The sequence below is a fragment of the Cupressus sempervirens genome, chromosome 5 (genome assembly GCF_028749045.1).
Source record: "Cupressus sempervirens isolate cs-2001-9-10 chromosome 5, ASM2874904v1, whole genome shotgun sequence".
NCBI classification, from domain to species: Eukaryota; Viridiplantae; Streptophyta; class Pinopsida; order Cupressales; family Cupressaceae; genus Cupressus; species Cupressus sempervirens.
Window position 1 is genome coordinate 780,337,274 of NC_143122.1, and position 18,174 is coordinate 780,355,447.

At 34.5% G+C, this 18,174-nt stretch overlaps 1 pseudogene; it reads right to left on the minus strand.

Annotated features, from left to right (window-relative positions):
- Positions 1–2,025: 2,025 nt before the first annotated feature.
- LOC149558260 (scarecrow-like protein 21) lies at positions 2,026–17,465 on the minus strand (annotated as a pseudogene).
- Between the last annotated feature and the right edge of the window lie 709 nt (positions 17,466–18,174).

Consider the following 18,174-nt stretch of genomic DNA (forward strand, 5'->3'; position numbering starts at 1 on the left):
TCGCAATTCTCAATGGAAACATGAAGAGTAATCAACAAGTTATTCTTTATTTTTTATGAATCTAAATCTGCTGCTGATAAATAATGATAATGAATTTTGCACGAATTCCGTAGTAGATTGTATGGCCTATGGAAAGAGTGGCGCGACTATAAGCTAAATAGTACGAGTGGCTTGGAAGGCTACAACCCTTCAAAATATGCTCATAAATTTTAATTTATCTGCTGCACCCAACTCATAGAGAAAATCTTACAGAAATCGCATCAAACAATGTCAAATCCCGTACACCAAGGCCTCGACCCCAACTCAATAAGTGAGATACCAATTCCACTAAAATATAGATGTAAAACTAGATCTTCAAACTGAATACTAGTTTCTCCTGACAGTCCATACAAGTTACTAACAATATCATACGATGATTGGAATGTAACTCACATTTCATAATCTGACTCCACATCAATCATTAACACATACTAAATAATTACACTGATAATTACATGACATAACTTTCTAATATTCTAGACCAGATCTTAAATCACTACCTATCCTAACTAATATTGTATTACACTCATGTATATCTAATATAAAAAATATTGCATCTGCAAATCATCCATGGATATAACCCCTATCCTAGTGTGTAATAGGCCAACCTGAATAGCCTGTGTAATATACATTCAAGTTCATTTTCCTTAAGTTGTGCGCTATTTGACGTTGCTAATGGTAAGTTTCATTCTCTTCAATGCTCTTTATGTTATCTTCTTAGTCTAGTTCCACTAGTTAACATATTGTCCTTGCATAATATACGATTAAAATCAACACAAACCTTAATGAAGGAACTAATAATAGTTAAAGAATTTTAAAATTTAAGTTCACATAATAATATAATATTTTCAAGAGGTAAAATTCTACAAATAAAATAAGAATCCTCCATTTAGCAAATCACTATTATTACTATTATTAGAGGCTCCAATTTGAATTATGTTCATCACACCCTAATACAAATATTATAAAAAAAAGGGAAACTCTATATCAGAACACAAATAGATATTTAAAAAATGTTAATCAACTTTTGAATTGATTAATTTTTCTTCTCAATGGTATGTCTGTACAAGACTAATCAATCTACACAATATGAAGAAAATAAAGACAAAAGGGTGACTGATAGAAGGACACTTATGCTTGTCTTTAGAATGTTATTGTAATAGAGAATAGTAGAGTTACTATTCTTATTTTACACCTACATTGTAGAGGATAACTATACTACTTTTAATTTTTAAATGGGCATGTGATTTTCTATAAATCTCTACTAGCACTTTTCTAGTTTGTGCTAAGGAGTTTCAAAAAATAGTAATGTCGCTAGATAGGCCCATCCAAGAGAAACTTTCCCCCTCCATACATAGATAGGCCTCTCCCAACCATAACCATCATCTCTTCAATCAAGAGATAATCTTTACTCTTGAAAGGCTTCCAATCCAATGTGATCAACTAGAGGCTTTTCATTTTTCTCAGTAAATTTAGTGTATGGTAGATACAAACACTCTATATAGCTTTTTTTAACAATCAAGGAGTTTATCTTTTTGTCTACAATATCTATATATTTAAGTTCATGTTAGTTTTGTTCATAAAGATGATTGAATAAGCCAAATAATAATAATACCGAAAATGGGTAGAGAAGCATGACTCTCTTATATTAATACTTTATGTTTAACCAACTCGTCCTAATAAAAAAACATAATCAATCAATTGCACCAATCTCAAGTAGATTTTATAAGTAAACAACAACTTAATTTATCAACTATCATAAAAGCTTGTGAAATTTATGTCTTGAAGTCTCATGCTTCTTGAGGTTAAGCACAACAAATTGCTTCAACTAAAAAAATGAAAATGCTAAGTTAATGTTATAAATGCTAAGGTAATGCAAAGTAGCTAGTGACATGCCAATGCACCAAAAACAATCACTGAATTAAGTATAAATAAAATTTTTGACAAATAATAATTATCAGTCCAAGATGTTGTTATTGGACAACATTAGTGTGAAGAATATGCTATAGTTAGTACCTTATCTTTCCATGCAAAGTGTAGAGCCTCATTTTGTCTTTTAAGCTTGTACTTGGCACCACAAGATTCATACAACTTCCTTACACATTTGTCACTATTAGAGATGACTAGATAAATAGTAAAAACAACCATCATCATTCATGCCTTCCATTTTCCTGCTACTTCATAGGTCTTAGTTCTTTCTTACCCTTGAAATGCAATAATGTTTACTATGTTGCATGCAAAGAAATGCTTCTTAGTTTTGATCCTATATTTTCTTTCCCTTGTGAGGTGAATACCTAGTTTGGTGCTTCAAAAAATGTGGTGTAAGAGGAGAACTATTAGTATTGATTTCATTTTCCAAAATATTTATAACTTTAGGATTCAAGATTTTTACCGTCCTCAAAAGTTGATCACAGTGATTCTTTGTAGAGACACTTTCATTGGATATGTGATTCAGCTAGAATGCAAAAATTACTACTAGTGCCTCATCTAGTAGATATCCCAGCATCAGTGGTTGCACATTTGTTTTCTTTTCCAAAATAATGTGGAACTATAAATTAACCTACTACCATATTCAAGCTCCCAACAACATTGGAGGTTCACTCAGTGTCATCCACTATAGTCATGTACACTAGTTCTTCCTACAATATCATGGATAAGGTTGATGTATTGCCTTCTCTACTTAATTTTAAAATATATAATGAGTACCTTCCATCAGAAATAATCAAGACTAGCTAGGTTACCGAGAGGGGAGGGGTGAACCAGTAACCTCAAAACCTTTTGACAAATTCAACACTTGATAACACAATCCATTTATCATAAACAGAACTAATCTATTGCATGCATGAGAAACTGAAAGCACAAAACACTTGAACACAATATTTAGTGTCCTAGAAACCTTCCAAATAGAAAGTAAAACTAGGGTGGGGATGATACCCACAAAACTTCAATATTGTCATATGAAGTTGGCCTGTTAAGGCTTACAATGATCACTTCTAATGATCTGACCTGTTAGGAGCAATTAGGACTGCAAGGTCCACCTTGTTAGAGGTTTTACAAACATACAATTAAGTATGCACTTAGTAAAGAGATTTAAAGTAAAGACTGTCAAGTCTACCCTATTAAAGGATTTGAAGTTGATTCACCTATTAGGATGAAACAATAGATCTAACTTACAACTGAAATGCTGATAAAGATCCTTGAAATGCTGATCACCTCTTTGTGATAGATGTAACTTCACTGCTCCTGATTTGAACTTGCTATACTTTACTCTATTGCTGATTCACATTTGCATGTTGATCATCATAGTTGCTTTCACTCTTTTCAAAACATTATGGCTTCATTCATGCTTAGGTATGATACAATACATTACATATATACCAACCCAATTCTCATAATTACATGGTTGGCTAAAACACAAGATAACACAAATATTACTGAGTTGGCCCAAAAGTAGAAACTCAGGTTCTAAAAGCTGACTCGATGAATTTTTGTTACTCAGTGTCCACTACATTACTCGACATTTTCATGCACTCAGTAGAAGTAGAGGCTCTGTACATACTAGTCACTCAACCTAGCTTCAAACTTGGTGAACATTGGAGACTCAGTAGATATAGTGTCATTCAGTAGAAATTGAATTCCATATTTACCATGTCTACACTCGATAAACACTACTCATCGCATCACTCAGTTAGCACTTGCTTCACATGAACTGATGACTCGGTAGACACTACGAAGCTTGATATCTAGTGAATACTTAGTAAGAACTGAACTGCTTGGTCTAAACTACCAGACTTCATACAGCTTGAATTCACTCAGTAACCATTTGAATGCTTGGAATGAACTATAAAAGTTGGTAACCACTGGAATGCTCAGCAAAGATTAGAGAGCTCAGTAACCATATAGAATTTGAATAAGTGTTGTCACTAATAACAAACATTACTTAAACCCAACAATCTTCCCCTTTCACATTAGTGACAAAAACACTTATTTGCTAAGACTTATGTACACTGACATGTTGATTAAGATTTTTGATTTTTCAAAAATTTTCTTTGTAATTCTGCTATATATACATTTGCACATATCTCCCCTATACAATGTATATATCATATCATTATATCATACTAAGTGTATAGAAAAATATCTCTTCTCCTTATATACATGACTCTCTCCCCCTTTTTGACAATAATGCCAAACATTATAGAAAATCTACTTATATAGAGACACCAAAATGTGTGAGAAACTCAGAATGTACCTTAAGAATAAGAGCTAATGTCTTCTCCTAGTTTTCTTGCAAAATTTTGTAAGTTTGAAGTGCAAACTAGACTTCTGTGGAGAGTTCAATCATATCATTTGCAATTGAAAAATTATTATCATGGATCAATGTTTTTGAAAAAGCAATATGCTTTTGCATTGTATCCATGATAGGAAGGATCATGTTTTGGATGTCTATAAGTGTAGACTAGACCCTTGCTTCCTCTCTTAATAACTCTGCCTACATATCTGATAGAAATTTGACTCTCATGTGGTGTGCAGAGCTTGAACTAGGGTTAAGCTACAACTTCTGAGCACTGGCCTTTAGATCCTCATCAAAATTACTCAATTTTCCCTTTATTTCTTTTGTATACTTTGTAACATCACATAACTTAGCAAAAAGAGATGTTACATTTATGTAGGAATTTTCAAGATTTTCCAAAATTGTAGAAAGTTCTACTTTAGGGATAGCTATCTGCTAAATAATTAGCTCAAGCACTTTATTGTCAAAAATTTTCTTTGCCTTCTCTATAAGCTTATCCTAGCTAGTAGAATCATCATTGAATTTATTTACTACCTCTTCTAATTGTAACAAAATATTTTGAGAAGAGTCAACATCCATGGCTATAGCGTCCACCAAAATATTCTTAGCACTCTCAATAATTCAGAATTTCATGTCTCTCTCTTCTCTTAGTTGCTTCTATTTAACTTTCTATTTAACTAGTTGGATGACTAGTCTCATTTTCTCTATAGTAGCATTATCAAAATCTAAGTTGGAAATTTCAATCTCTTTATCTAGATCAATATTTTCCTCAGTTTCTTTTCCACTAATCAAAAGTTTCAATGGTGTCTTTGGTTCAACTTCTAAACTTAATGCTTTAGATTTGGAAATAGAAACAATGGTAGAGATAGTAGGGCTTGCAGTAAAAATTTGTATACTACCTAATGATGGAATGCTAACTCGAGCACTAAGGGAATCCAAAATTGATGTAATTATAGGTGGAATGTTGATGGAAGTATTTACAATTAGAGAACTTATTGGAGCAAGAAAAACTAAAGTAGACAAAACTAAAGAGCTAGATATTGCACTTACTACTAATTGCCCTGACTTAGGAGTTGAAGAAGATGAGAGCTATAGCTTGGTAGATGAAGTGGTAGACACTTCCATTAGAGATACCTAGAGCTAAGAGGGAGCAAAGAGTTATTGGGCAGATGATGTATCTATTGTGATCATAATCACACTTGTTAAAGCTATCTCCATGCTTAATTATGTTTTTGTTTCTATTGGAGAGTGAGGAAGGGAGGCTATGACTTTTACAACTATCCTCACTGGATCACTTTCTTCTTCTTCTTCTTGCCTATCTTCCTCCTTAGCTTCATCCTCTTTATCTTCTTCACCATCCTTCATCAATTCTTGATAATATTTAGCATCAATGGTGACATAGGGAGTATTGTCTTCTTCATTATCTTCATCTTTATCACTATTATCGTCATTGATTTCAACAGAATTATCGCTAGGCTTGTGAAGATGGAACACATTTTTTCATAAGTCTGTAGCATTCTTCACAACATACTTCATATCTTTCATTAAAACAAGACAACTATTGAATTTCAAAATTATTTCTCTCTCATTTTCTTTTAATGTTTTCTTGACCTCTACATCTATGAAGTTGGGCACCAACTGCTTCAAAGTGTGAAAAAAAATATCCTTGATAGTCTAAATGGTGTTATCCCATCTATCCTTAACCTTATCTAATAAAATTGTAGGGATTTGTGAAGCAAACTAATCAAGAGAGAATTTCCATTTGCCTAACTTATCCATGATTAGATCTTCAATCTCGTTCTATTATGTCAGAGCCTTGGATTCATATTTGAGTGCCTTGAAATTATTTATTCCAGAACCTTCTCTTAATTGATTCATTCTTTCCTAGAATGTGGGAGGAGGCTTATTAAACACAACTTCACTACCACCTTTCTTCTTGGATCTTCTGGTGAACACAGCTGTAGAGGGCTTGGGCGGCTTGGTGATAATCATCTTGCCTTTCTTTCTTACAGGCTGTTCCTTTTTCCTTTTTTAATTCTTCTTCTTCATTCTTAGATTCTTCTTCTTCTTCATCTTTGCCCTTGGTAAGCATAAGAGGGGCATTTTTAGTTTTCAATTCGGATATCCTCCTATTAATTTTACTTATTTCCAGTGGAAGCTTAATTTCAATTTCTATTCTAGCTTTGGCTTCATAAAAGGTTCCAAAGGTAAGAGCCTTTGGATCTAAAAGCTCATTTACTAGGGCTTTAATTATATCCTTTGTCTCATTAATATTAACTTCATAAGGAAGAGATTTCACCCATACTATTCTAGGTCTAATTGCCTAGATATATACTCTGTCACAGTCAACCATAAAACAAACATCATCCTTATAATCTTCAACCAATTTTGGTAGAATCTAAAACCTGTTATTCATCTTTTCCTTCAATGCTTCAAAATAATTGTCCCTGATACTATCAAAATTCTCACCCATCTCTGCAATAAACTAATTAATTTGGTACAAAATTGGAGTGTCCTTTTTCCATACCACTGTACCTTTAGAAGGGAAAAAATTTTGAACATAATAGAACAAACAAGTCAACAGAGAGCCAAATTTGCATGGATTATTCTTTGAGGTTCTAATGCTTTCCATGTTCTTATTTAGCTATTTAAACATTAAGTCCACTAAATCATATTCCAAATTCTTCTTGGCAACCTTATATGCTAGGTCCACAGAGAAATAATATGAATGCCAAATTTGAGTTCCACATAAGATACATTGCTAATTTTCAATCCTCTGTTGTCCCACTTGGCTAGGGTTTTCTTCTGAATGGTTTTAGTGACTTTGGCCTTTTTAAGGATAGGGAGACTAATAATTCAATGAATCATTTTCTTCATAATTAGAATTGGCTATTCTAATGACAATTGACCATTATGGACTCAACTCAAGATATATCAAATCCATTTAATCTAAAAGTTTCTTCGTAGATGCAAAATATGGGTTAAGCCTTTCACCTCTAGATGTATATGCTCGGGCTTAAGGGTTCCATCTACAAAAAGTTCACCTAGGGCACTATCCATTTCTAGAGTTCCTATCTCTTGTATAGCATAGTTGAAATGAGTTCAAATGTCATTGATAAGGAGTACCTTTGGTGGAATCTGCGACTGAGTTCCATTCAGGTCAAGGGATTCTGTAATCCCTGGTACCAATTTGAAATTCGAAGCCTTCCACTCAACATCTCCAATCCTTTCTTTGCCTTGCTACTATTGCTGCTAGATGCCATGACCACTTAGTATACTAAGAAAAATGTTTGAAAAAATTTACTACAAATTATACTCAAGATTTTTTGAATGCTCTTCAAATCGCACTGCTCTAAATATGCTGAAAACAAGGTGGAAATGAAATCAAATTCTTGATTTCTGATGAAAATTTCTCATTGATGCTTGATATGATGAGAAAAATAATGACATAGTGCATGAAAAGCTATCATCCACTATCTGTGTAGATTGCTTGGTAAAAGCTTGTAACTCGGCATCCAAACAAAACTTTGTTACTCTCGACCTTGCTCGGTATGACCTAACTTTGCTTGGTGAATATTGATGTTGAACTTTTGTGATACCTCTATATCTAGAATACTGATTGGATCTTTTTCTTCCTTTTAGTTGGAACTATTTAAGATGTGACCTTAAGAATAAAGTTCTAGTTCTTCCTTAAGAACTTAATTGCAAATGGTGGAGTCACCCACTTCTTGAGTGACTTGACTTTCATCATTTGAACTAGCATGCTCGATAGATTTAGGAATCCATTACTATCTCATCTACTTCCTAATGTTATTAGCTTTGGATTTCTTTTCATCTTCAACTCTACCTATATTCATGTAATTCTTAGCTATATGACCAACTTTAGTACATGTGTAACATCTTATTGCAGTATCCTTTCTTCTCAAGTGATGCCTAGCACAATTTATGCTAGTGTGTACATATCCTCCACACTAATGTCATCTACACCAAGTATTGTAGTCCCAACTAAATATTACCTTTAAAAATTGTTCAACTAGATTGAATGGTTTAGATCTGCATTTAGATGCCTTGTGACCTTGTTTTTTGCATTTGTGACGTTTGCCTTGAAACTTTGGTTTCTCCTTGCTTTCATTAGCTTTATGACCATGCTGACTACAATTGTAACATTTTCCATTGAATTTTTCCTTTCCATTACTCCAATATTTATTTGATGTATGACCTATCTTACCACATTGATTGCAAGTACATCTTTTATTCCTTTGAGCACCTTTTTTGGAGGATCAAACTTCTTCTTTGTATCCAAGTCCTACTTTGTCCTTTTGCCTATAAATATTCTACTCATTTTGCTGATTCAATTAATCCACGTTTGCTTGGGATTTGATTCTTCTTTCATTGAGTTGCTTCTTAGAATTTAGATCAACTTTCAATCTTTCATTGATTTTCCTTTTAGTGCTTAAATCATTCCTTAACCTTTCATTTTCAGATCTTAAACTCATGATTTCTTCATTTGCATTGAAGAACTAATTGATAAGACTTTCTTCCTGAAGGGATTGATTTTGAGTTTCATTGTTCCTTGCCTCCAAGTATTCATTTGCCTTATTTATCTTTTATAATATTTCACATAGTCTTATTGACTATATTTCTTGTTCTCTTTTCACTTTTCTCACCTCTTCTTGTAGGGAGTCATTCTTTTCTAGGAGTTCTTTGATTGCATCATTTGCTTCATTTGAACTACTTGAAGAGAAAAGGTCTTCAATCTTCTCTTCATTATATTGGTGGTCATTCATCTCTTTTACAAGTTCCTTCCTTCTTTTTAGGGATTGTGAAAGATGTTCTTTCACTTTCTTGATTTGAGCTATGGACATCCCCATATCTAGCTTCTCATTGTCAATAGCTTTGTCAAGTCTTAATATCTCTGTTGTCCTTAATCTTTGCTCAAGCTATCAAACTTTATCTTGATAATGTTGGTAAAAAAATTTGTTCTTTTATATTATTACTCTTTATTACCCAATTAAGAACAACATCTGATCACAAATAGTTGGAAAGCCTCTTGTGAATAATTTAGCTTTCCTCTGAATTGATAAGTATAGCTCCCTAAAAAAAATTTGCAATAAATTTCATCTTCTTCCTAAACTACTTTGTGGTATGTTCTTAACCCGAGAATAGTAGAGGAATAACCAAGTTAGACCTAAATTAAATCCAACTCGGGTAGATAATAACCTCTCAATACTAAAATAGATTCATGTACCCACACATCTTATGAATCCATAAATCCATTTGCATAATCAGCTGATGCTAAACTAAGCCAAACTTGAATCTAAATTACATCTGATGGATCTAGAAAAACTAACATAATCCTTTCATCAAACGAATTATAACGATACCCATTACATTCATTTGTATTATGGAAAATAGGGGAAATGAAACTCTGTTCTTCCTTAGTTCTCTACAATATAGAAAGGAAATACTAACTAATCACAATATGTATTGGAATGGAAAATGATTGAAATAAAATACCATTCAATTGTATCTGCAACAAATAGCACTTCACACAAAATTTTTGCTGACCTTTCATTAATCATTCAACTTCATACATATAGATTTTGAGAGATGACCATTACAATAGGAATTTTAATTAGTTCATTTTCTGAGGAGACAAATGACAAGATGCTAGTTTGTCATATTACAAAATTTACAAAATTGGTAGAAGTTGCAAAAGAAGGTGAAAAGGAGGCATCATTGAATCATTTAGACTTCTTCCCCTTTTCAACTTTCTCCCTACATGCCTTAGCAGCGACTATAATGGGAACTAATTCCTCATGACTAGGCACATGTACATTTGTGAATCTTAAGAGCCATTTTGAATGTTCTCGAGCCAACTCTTTCACATAATTTAGATGTCCTATCAATTCTTCAGCAGCTACATGTATGCATCCATCTAGTGTCTGTAGCTTCATCACTCTATTTTGAATGCTTGAAGCCATTCCTAATAGGTTACTTAAATACATGGAGAAGTTGTTCTTCATTATCTCCACTCCAATAAGGGCTCTCCCTTGACTGCTAGTTTGTGGATCAGTGTGTAATCATTTCATTAGTTCAAATGCCCTATCTTGAGTTCTTTTCACTTTATCTCCCATTTCCTTGAGTCCTTTTTCAGCTTCTTGAATCATCTCTAGCTTGAATTGAATACCCTGGAGCCATTCAAATAGGGGTTCAGTTCCTTTCTTCAAAATTTTTACTTCAATTGCCTCCTTTTCTTTCATCTAGATGATCATTTTTAGGAGAGAAATACATTCATCACATCTTTCTTTCTCCATGGTCAAAGTGTGTTGATTAGATGAGATATTATCTTTCTTAGTCTCCAATTGAAGTATAACATTCCCAATTTGATCAATCAGAGCAACTCCATCTGCATGGAGTTTATCAATCCACTCTTTCCTAATCTGACCAAAATGTCTATCTTTCTAAAGCTATGAGATGAAAGCTTGCACTTCCTCTACTGTAGGATTTTTAGTAGCAAGCACACCAATAATGGTTGCCAATGGGACAACTAGCCGCCTAATGAATCTTTTGAGTTCTTCTATCTCAGCTTTCATATTAATCTTCGACAATTTGAGACTTTCTAATTAACCTTCTATTATCTCATTGCCTGATCTCCATAAGCCAACTTTTGTATCATGCCTGGCCTCTCCAAGATCAATTAAATGTAGAGTGAAGTCTTCAGGAGTCATATCCTAAATCCACCTTGCTTTATTTGGTTTTGTAATCTTCTTAGTCAAATGTCTGGTCTCTAGATCCTACCCAAGTATGGACAAAGTTTTCTGCTTCTTAGCTTTTACCATGGCCGACCCAGAGTGTACCACTTGAGACACAACATCCTTTATAGGAACACTTTCATTTTTTCTCTTTCTTTTTCTTTCTAAGGTGTCTTTGAGATAGGACTCTGTACCAATCATCTTAGAAGCCACTCCAAGTGACTCTATGTTGAACATTTTCTTCTTTACTAGAGTCATTGCTACTACTGTTGTAGAGAAGGGGTTCTTTAGATTTGGAGAGAGAAGCTGAGATGAACCTAAGACATTCTCTTCCTCTTGAGTTCTCTTTGTAGCTTCATCAAATTTAATGGGCTCACTGCTACTACTCTTATCATCTCTAATCTCTACTATCTGGATAAGAGAACCAGTTGGCTTCAAAAGAGAAGCACCTATAGATGGAGTATAGCTATGATGAGGAGATGAAACTGGAGTAACACGGGGAGATGGAATTGGGGTAGCTTGTGGAGATGGAATTGGGGTGGTGTGAGGAGGCCAAGATGGAGCGGTGGTTCCATCTTTCGGCTCTACTATCCCTTTTTCTTTAGTACTAGCTTGAGCTCCAATCACTGGTAGAGAACCTCCTTGGAAAGTTGGAGCTATTGAAACATTCTTCTCTTGGGGTTGATCACCTCCTCCTACAGATTGAGCCAGCCCTTGAGTAGACAAAGTTGTAACACTAGGTGTGGGGCTTTGAGAGGAAGTGGGAGTAGCAGCACATGGAGAAGCTTGAGTAGTCTTGCTCTTGCTCTGACTCTTTTTTGCTGTCCACTCAACCCATTTCCCAGTTCTCTTGATGATCTGGGCCATCATGACATCAATATCTTCTTTTATATTTACACATGCTTCAGAGTTGATTGGAATGCTTCTCAATTTGGTCAAATATGTATTACTATACATATTTTTCCCATCATCTTCTAGCCCTTTAACATCCAAGTTGATGCCATATGTCTTTATTTGATCTATTGTGAGTCTAATAAAGGCACGGTCCCGGCTCTCTAGTTCATCTATGCAATCAGCCCAATAATCTTCTATGGTAGTTACATGTTTTATGATGCTTCCAATTCAAAGAACATCTATAGCATACCCATTTGGATCAAACATGGACCTTACCAGTTCATACTCCTTCAATCTATATTTGTTATCGAATGCTTTGAGTATGTTCTTTGCATGAGATTTGGATTCACAACTATAAGCTCCAACATTTATGGGGAATTCATACCCCTTCATTCTTAGACTAGCATTCAACACATTTACTTGGATTTCTTCCCTAATGATCTTGATGAGCACGATCATATCATCTGGATATCTAGGAAACTTCAAGGGAAATCCATCAAACGCTGCAAGATGCAAATAAGAGAAAGATGAGAATTGAATAAAATAACAACCAAACTGGCTGACGACCACCATTGCTTCTGGACTGAACCTCCGCTCCAGACACCCTTGGAGTTCCCTATAGATTCTCATAGTGAATGCATCATTAACTCGGATATACTCTGCATAGCTACTTAAAACTCATAAATTTTTACATTTTTAGGAAAATTTTCCATTTTGGGGAGTCTTGGCCACAATTGTAGGGAAGCCAACATATATATCAAGAAAGATGACATGTAAAATGAATTGTAAAACTTGGCTGCACTGAGAGTCTTAGAAAGATGTTCACTAACCTCATATGCCTAGTCAACATACTGTGTGTCTGAGCATATAATTTGTACCATAAAGAAGTATTGTTCTATAAAATTAAGTGCTTCTACCTCACCTTTTAGTCGATGCAAGAGGACCAAAACATCCACAATTTTGGGCTTAAGATCTATGCCAAATAAGGTTTTAGGGATCTTACTCTTCGCTCCCTTGGGGTTTTGGAACCAGGACTTCATGATCTCCTTCTGCCACAACATCTTCTTCAGGGAGAATTCAGACATAGCTCCTCTGATTGTTAGCTCAAAGAACTCCTCTCATTCTAGAATCCACAGATAGTTCACCACCACTTGCCTATTAATTGAAATCAATACTATTTGATCAGGGAATAGGATTTGCTTGGTGTCCAATTTGTAATGATTGATACATTCCACTATTAGCTCCAAAGCTTGTAATGGGATAGGAAATCTAACTGCCTCCACTAGTCCACTTCCTCAAAGTTTCTCCATTATAGGGTCAATTGGCTTAGTTCTTAGCCTTCTTTGAAAATATTGCATATCAAAGAAACATAGTGAAGTATATCAGAGATGCTCTGCCATGTTGACTTGATCCCACCCAACTCATCAAAACCAAAGAATCTTGATGCCATCTTGCCTAATATAGAATGATAGAAATTCAACAATTGTGATAGTGTAAAAGAAAAAGAACCCTAAACTTTGAAGTTTTTTAGAAGCACTATTCAATATCATAGTATAACAGTAAAGTAGTGATTTCAAATTCTGTTATGTTCTTCTTTATATAAGAACCCTTAGTCTACCTATTAAATTCCACAGTCTGCGCAACACAAGAAAATTTAAGGATAAATCCATTGGATTAGTAAATGTAAAGGTTCTAATGGATTTCTCCTTTTCATTTCACTATTTCCATTGGCCCAATGGTAACTCTTCTCTATTACTGACTTACTTTCTATTTTCACCCAGTTTCAGAAAAACAAGAATGGAGTACTCCCTGGGGAAAAATCCACTTGGCTAGATTCCGCTCAAAATATCCTTACAAATTCAACTAATTTGCTTCCATTTCTATCCCAAACACATCTTGTGATCCATTCAAACACTTACCATGCTTGCAAGAGAGATTTTTCTTTAGATGCGAAAAATTGCTCTCAAGGGTAGAAAACCTGCAATGGAGAAGGCGATTTCCATTTTTCCACTTATGCCTTTGTTTTACCTTTTCTGCCTTGAGAACTTTACTATAAGCCTTCAAAAAATATAAAATGGGCTTCGCAAGTGAAAAATGGGGCCCAATAGTAACTTTACCCTTCTATTTAGGTCTTTTTAGAAAACTTACTTCTTGGTTCGAAACCCGCCAATGGAGAAGCTATTTCTGAGTTTTCTGCTGATGCTTATTCTGATCATTCTGGTGAGTTCTGAGTGATTCCCACTATGAAAACATGATAATACTTGAATGATCCATTCATAGTATGACTCACCTTTCCTTGTTTCAGCCTACAAATAGTATTTATAGATCGTTGCAGAATTTTACCTTTAGGGTGTGGAAACTCGCTAAGGAGAAGAAGAAACTTGATTTTCTGCTAGTTCAACTTTCTTTATACTCAAATAAAAAGGAATTGCAAGTAAATTCATCTGAGGTAGCATTATTCAAGAATCTTGATTGAGTAAGGATCTAGACTACCCGCATGACTCATGACAATAAGGAATACCCACTCGACTGTATAATGCGAGAAAAGGAAAAAAATGGAAACCCGATGGAGAGACTTAACACTTGAGGAAGGAAGGACCAACTGACTTGACCAGCCTAAACACAATATGAGTTAAATCCTCCACTTTGTAAAATTGGAATATGGTATAAGTGGGCCAATAGATAACTACAAAGATTTGATACCAATTGTTACAAATAATCAAGACTGGCTAAGTTACTGAGAGGGGAGGGGTTAATCAATAACCTCAAAAACTTTTGAAAAATTAAACACTTAATAACACAATCTACTTATCATAAATAGATATAATCTATTGCATGCATGAGAAACTAAAAGCACACTTGAACACAATATTTGGTGACCTAGAAACCTTCCAAATAGAAAGTAAAACTGGGGTGGGGATGATACCCACAAAAATTTAATACTAAAATATAAAGTTGGCCTGTTAAGGCTTACAATGATCACTTCTGATGATCTACCCTATTAAGAGTAATTAGGACTACTACATCCACCTTGTTAGAGATTTTACAAACATATAATGAAGTATGCACTTGGTAAAGAGATTTAAAGCAAAGGCTGTTAAGTCTACCTTGTTAAAGGATTTGAAGTTGATTCACCTGTTATGTTGAAATAATAGATCTGACTTAAAACTGAATTGTTGATAAAGATCCTTGAAATCCTGATCACCTCTTTGTGATAGATGTAACTTGACTGCTCCTAGTTTGACGTTGCTATACTTTACTCTGCTGTTGATTCACATTCGTATGTTGATCATCTTATTCTCTTTTTCTCTTCTCAAAATATTATTGCTTTATTCATGCTTGGGTATGATTCAATACATTACATATATACCAACCCAATTCTCATAATTACAAGGTTAGCTAAAACACAAGATAACACAAATATTAGTACGTTGGCCCAAATGTAGAAACTCGAGTTTTGAAAGTTGACTCAATGAATTTTTGATACTTAGTGTCCACTGCATCACTCAACATTGTCATGCAGTTAGTAGAAGTAGAGGCTCGGTCCATACTAATCAATCAACGTAGCTTCAAACTTGGTGAACGTTGGAGACTCGGTAGATATAGTGTCACTTGGTAGAAATTGAATTCCATGTTTACCATGCCTGCACTCAGTAAACACTACTCATCTCATCACTTTCTTCACATGAACTAATGACTCGGTAGACACTGCAAAGATTCATAACCAGTGATTGCTCGATAAGAACTGAATTGCTCAGTCTAAACTCTTGGACTTCACACTGCCTAAATTCACTCAGTAACCATTTGAATACTTGGAATGAACTATGAAACTTTGTAACCACTAGAATGCTTGGCAAACATTAGAGAGCTCGATAACTATATAGAATCTAAATAAGTGTTGTAACTAATAAAAAACAAGACTTAATGCCAACACCTTCTCCCAAATCTCAAAAGATTCAAGGATGGTACTATTTTCTACCATTAACCCATATTTAATGTATATACATATTTAAAATAGTAATTAAGTTGTAGAAAAATGGTTTGTGTTGGACCTTTGTTTCAATTTCAAAGAATTATATAAGCCTTGATATGATGGGCTAGGTTCTCCAACAAGGCTTTTGACCATATATGCAGTAAGTCATTGCATAGGATTGCCATCAACTAAGATGATTCTCCTTAACTTTCTTATAAGGATGACACTCAGTCAACATTTGTCTCCGAGATAGTAGTTGCACTCTTCACTAACAACTTTAGAGGATAATTTCCTTAACAAATTTGTGCCTAAACAGGTGATGTCTTGGGCTCTACTTGCAACATAAATGCATGTCTTTGATTTTTTGATGAGTCATACAAGTTTGGGTTCTTAGAATTTCCATCTTGCTCTAAGGATGATAATGGGATTCACCAGAAATGGTTAGAGTTGACAGAATGATATTTTCTAATATATGAGTCTCAATGGTACCAACAACCCACTCCTAATCTAGGTAATTAATTTGTTCAGGGCTAATGGAACTTGTTATAGCTGAGTTTTAATTGTTGTATAGAAGCTCTCTCTCCAATTCTTGCAGCCTGTATTGAATTCCTTCTTGGTATTCAACTAGTGTAGCACTACCGCCCAAAGAAAAAAATTGGACATCACAGGATTTCATCTTCACTAAAAAGGAGTGCATTTGTGAAAAATTATCATGAGACATGGAACTCTTGAGAGGAGAATCCTGTAGAATTAGCAAGCTAAGAAAATCATCACCTTTAAAATTTGAAATACTCAACGGTGCTAATGATGTTGGGATATGAACATATCCTTTCCTATAAGAAGAACTAATGCTTACCTATTTCTTATGGGAGGTAAATGACCAGACACAGTAAGGTAGAGATTCTAAAAATTCATATAGCGAAATAAAATCTAGAGAGGGAAAAGGTAATAGTGGCAAGTTATGATTCTTTTAGCTCACCACCATGTGTATAGCCTTCTTTTCTATTGCTGATAGTGATCTATTGGAGAGCACATCTTTTTTTTAGAAATTAATTTTTGATGTTGGTGAATAAATTAGACCACAAGGATGTGAAGCTATGGTACGAAGTTCTGCTTTAGAGTATAATACATAATGTTTAGATATTACTTTTTTTTGTCATGTTGCAATTATCATTCCTTTTTGAGTTTCTACTTTTCCATGTTATTATCACATCTAACCCTATAGAAATGGGTAATGGGGAAGACGAGAATATAGATTCACGCACAAAACCTCCTTCCTCCTAGCTCAACCAAGGCACTAGTCAGTAACCCAATAATCTAAAAAGGCCTCTACAATCATTATGCTCCATTTCCATTCTTTCGTACATGCACAAGATATAGTGAAGAACCATAGACTATTATATAATTTATTTAGTAATATGATTCTTCAGAAACTAAGCATTGGAAAATTAAAGCTAAGACTGTTGTGACCGCCTATCACACCATGCCCATGCCCGAGACCCCCTTCCATTTTTAAAAAATTTTTGCCAGCTGTTTCCTTCTCTTGAGGAGCGCAAGAGTGAAGAAGTTAGGAAATAAAGAAATTCCTTCACTCCAAAAAAACCCTGACTTATTAATGCGTGGAGCACAAGCTAGTAGGAGTAGAGGAATATGGAAAAATCCTCCAATCCCCAAAAAGCCCTCTTCGGAAATCATGGAACGCAAATCTAAAGGAGTAAGGAAATATTACGTGAAGGATAAAATCCTTCATTCCAAGAATAAATTGCTCCAGCAAATTTTGAGCGTAGATTTGGGGATTGAGAACTTTATCTCCCATCCAAGGTGAAGCATCCACTGAGGGGTCGCATGGATATGTCCACGGTTACTGAAACTTCATGTGGAGTAGCTACTTCAGCATCATCAGCTTTTTTGTAACTCGCAGAAAGTTGAAGTTGTTTTTCATTCACCAGAAGATTGTCACATAAAGGATCATCTAAATAGGATGAAAAATGCACCAGGGATGCTTCCTTGCCTACAAGTAGCAATCTCAGTCTTCATAAGAGCAGCAACAAAACTAGTGATAATGTTATTATAAAAGCCCAAAGAAACAATGGCTCTTGTATTTTAAAAGGTTAATCCTTTGATCATCTGCGAGAGGCCCTAAATTCAAAATGTGATCAACTGTCTATGATTAAGCATTTTAGTGCTTCTTCGGATCTTGTTGTTCATGACCTTTCATC